The sequence below is a fragment of the Lathyrus oleraceus genome, chromosome 6 (genome assembly GCF_024323335.1).
Source record: "Lathyrus oleraceus cultivar Zhongwan6 chromosome 6, CAAS_Psat_ZW6_1.0, whole genome shotgun sequence".
Taxonomy (NCBI): domain Eukaryota; kingdom Viridiplantae; phylum Streptophyta; class Magnoliopsida; order Fabales; family Fabaceae; genus Lathyrus; species Lathyrus oleraceus.
In genome coordinates, this window is record NC_066584.1 from 494114143 (window position 1) to 494117827 (window position 3685).

The following is a 3685-nucleotide window of genomic DNA, read 5'->3' on the forward strand; positions in this document are numbered from 1 at the left end:
AAAGGATGAGGGTAAGATCAAACAAATCTCGCTATCACCAAAAGGATGATAATAAGTCGACAATCACCATCACCAAAAGGATGAAGGTAAGGTCAAACGACAAAACTTGTTACCACCAAAAGGATGATAATAAGTCAATAACCTTAAATATCACTGACACCAAAAGGATGACAGTAAGATCAAACAAACCGAACTTGTTATCACCAAAAGGATGATAATAAGGACAGAACTTCAAAACTTGTTATCACCAAAAGGATGATAATAAGCTGAAACAAACTCAATGATCGCCATCACCAAAAGGATGAGGGTAAGATCAAAACAAAACTCGTTATCATCAAAAGGATGATAATGAGCCCATAACTCAAATGGTCACCGTCACCAAAAGGATGAAGGTAAGACCAATCAACAAAACTTGTTATCACAAAAAGGATGATAATAAGTCAATAGTCACCATCACCAAAAGGATGAAGGCACTACAAACAACAAAACTCGTTATCACCAAAAGGATGATAATGAATCCACAATCACCATCACCAAAAGGATGAAGGTGAGATCATAACTTCGAAACTTGTTACCACCAAAAGGATGATAATAAGTTATAATAACTTCAAATATTGCTGACACCAAAAGGATGACAGTGGGATTGGACTTTCCAAATGTCACTATCACTAAAAGGATGATAGCTTAAACCAAACTTTATAATCTCTATCATCAAAAGGATGATATTTAGATTAAACTAGACGTCATCACCAAAAGGATGATGGTTGAACCAGAATGACAAGGATTGCTTATCACCACAAGGATCGCCGACACCAAAAGGATAACGGTAGGCTGTAATAATTGTAGAGGTCATCATTCATCAAAAGGATGAGGGTTGAACCAAAACTTCAATGATCTTCGACACCAAAAGGATGACGGTAAGATCACAAATGTCAAGGATTTACCATTACCAAAAGGATAATGGTTATCGTAAACAGGGTGATGATTAATATTATTCCTCAATGGACTTTCACCAGAAGGATGATAGTGAGAAAAATATTGGAAAAAAATAAGGCTACTGTCAAAGTTCAGTAAACCTGATTTGTTGGGTAGTATGGGAACATTATTGGGTAAGACTTGCTTGGGGTATCAACAACAAAAGGTTGCAGAACAAATATTCTCTGGGGTAAGACTTGCTTGGGTAAGACTTGCTTGGGGTATCAACAATAAAAGGTTGCAGAACAAAAGGTATCAACAACCTGATTTGAGTTTTCCTGGAAAAAGTTTAAGTCTTGAATTGAATAGCAGCACTACGTCACCAACTTTAAACTCCATCCTAGAAATGCATTTGTCATGCCATCTTTTGGTTCGTTCTTTGTAGATCCTGGCATTCTCGTAAGCGTCCAATCTCAGCTCTTCTAATTCGTGGATTTCCAGAATCTGTTTCTCGCCTGCGGAAGTGTAGTTTATGTTTAGGGTTTTAATTGCCCAATACGCTTTGTGTTCCAATTCCACAGGGAGGTGGCATGATTTACCATAAACTATTTTGAAGGGTGTGGTTCCTATCGGGGTTTTGTAAGCCGTCTTGTAGGCCCACAAAGCTTCGTTTAGTTTGGATGACCAGTCTTTTCTGGATATTCCTACAGTCTTCTCAAGAATTTGTTTTATTTCTCGATTAGAGACTTCGACTTGCCCGCTAGTTTGTGGATGATACGGTGTTGCTACGCGGTGTCGGACTCCATACTTCAGAAGGAGTTTTCCAAATATATTCGATATGAAGTGGGAGCCACCATCACTGACTACTAATTTTGGCACACCGAATCTGGGAAAGATAATGTTTTTGAATAACTTGATCACTACTCGTGTGTCATTTGTTGGAGAGGCTACAACCTCGATCCATTTTGAGACATAGTCGACGAATTTTCCAATGACACAGGGTACGGAGAAACTACCTGGGTCTTTTAGTTTGGGATGCATGTTATTCTGGATTATGGCGCTACACTTGGTAGTAAGTGTAACTGTTTCGTCATCCTCAATCTTTTTCTTATTGGATAGGATTTCCTTAAGAAATTTGGCATAGGAGGGCATTTGTGTGATGGCTTCTGTAAAGGGTATCGTAATGTTTAATTGCTTCAGAAGTTCAACAAATTTCCTAAATTGATTTGCAGTTTTTGAACTTTTAAGTCTTTGAGGATACGGAATGGGTGGTTTATACGGAGGGGGAGGCACATAAGGTTTCTCTTTCTCTTCGGCCTCCTGGTATTATCTTCTGTTTCCTTTGGTTCATTTACCTGCTCAGTTGAGGTTTTATCTGGTTTTTGGTACATGGCAGGGTTTTGGAGTCTTGGGTCTACGGGTTCGTCTACTTCTTTTCCACTCCTCAGTATAACGGCATTTGCATGCCCCTTTGGATTAGGTTGTGGCTGTCCAGGAAATGTTCCAGCTGGAGCGGCTGTAGATGCTTGATGTTGAGCCACTTGGGAAATCTGTGTTTCAAGCATTTTATTGTGGGTGGCTAAGGCGTCTACTTTGTTCGTTAGTTGTTTGAGTTACTCACTAGTATGTATGTTTTGGTTCAAGAAGTCTTTGTTTGTTTGAGCTTGGGTAGCTATGAAGCTTTCCATCATCAATTCGAGATTTGACTTCCTAGGCATGTTAGGAGCATTATTAGCTGGCTTTTGATATCCAGGCGGAACAGCTGGTGCTTGGCCAGGTGCATACAGGGCATTGTTATTCTTATACGAGAAATTAGGATGGTTTTTCCAACCTGGGTTGTAGGTATTTGAATAGGGATTTCCTTGTGTGTAGTTCACTTGATCGGTTGGGACTCCTGCTAATATTTGACATTCTTGTGCAGTGTGTCCAGGGTTTCCACATAACTCGCAATTTGGAGTTACAGCAGCCACGGTGGCTGCGGGTGGTATGGTCAAGTTATCTAATTTTTGGACAAGGGCGTCTACCTTTGCATGAACATGGTCAAGGCTACTGATTTCGTACATTCCACTCTTTGTCTGGGAGTTTCCCGTTGGAGTTTGTTCACCTCCCAATTGGCAATGGTTTTGGGCCATGTTTTCAATGAGTTGCTAGGCTTCGGTGTATGGCTTATCCATAAGTGAACCACCCGCGGCAGCGTCTATTGTATGTCTTGTTTATACAGAAGCCCATTATAAAATGTGTGAACGATCACCCAGTCTTCGAGACTGTGATGTGGACATATCCTCATCATTCCTTGTATCTCTCCCACGCTTAGTAGAGAGATTCCACATCTTTTTGTCGAAATCCATTGATTTGAGCTCTCAGTATAGCAGTTTTGCTCGGCGGAAAGTATTGGGATAAGAAAACGTTCTTCAGTTCTTCCCATGTTGTAACGGAGTTGGAGGGAAAGGATTGCAGCCAAGCCCAAGCTCTGTCTCTTAGTGAGAAAGGAAAGAGGCGCAATCTTATCGCATCTTGAGATACACCATTCGCTTTTACAGTATTGGTGTACTGCACAAACTTGGTCAGGTGTTCATTAGGATCGTCTGTTGGATTTCCAACAAATTGATGTTGTTGGACGGCTGATAAGAGTGAGGGTTTCAGCTCAAAATCGTTTCGATTAATAGCGGGGGCAGCAATGCTGTTGTGAGGTTCTTGTTGAGACAGGGTAGCGTAGAATTTAAGAGGACGGTTCTGCGGTCCTTCTTCAGCCATGTTTGGTTCTTCTTCT

The 3685-nt window shown here is 40.7% G+C and overlaps 1 non-coding gene across 1 annotated transcript; it reads left to right on the forward strand.

Annotated features, from left to right (window-relative positions):
• The first annotated feature begins 3176 nt into the window (after positions 1-3176).
• On the forward strand, positions 3177-3282 carry LOC127099764 (small nucleolar RNA R71). Its single transcript, XR_007794237.1, has one exon. It is a non-coding gene; the product is annotated as a small nucleolar RNA R71 (small nucleolar RNA).
• The last annotated feature ends 403 nt before the right edge of the window (positions 3283-3685 follow it).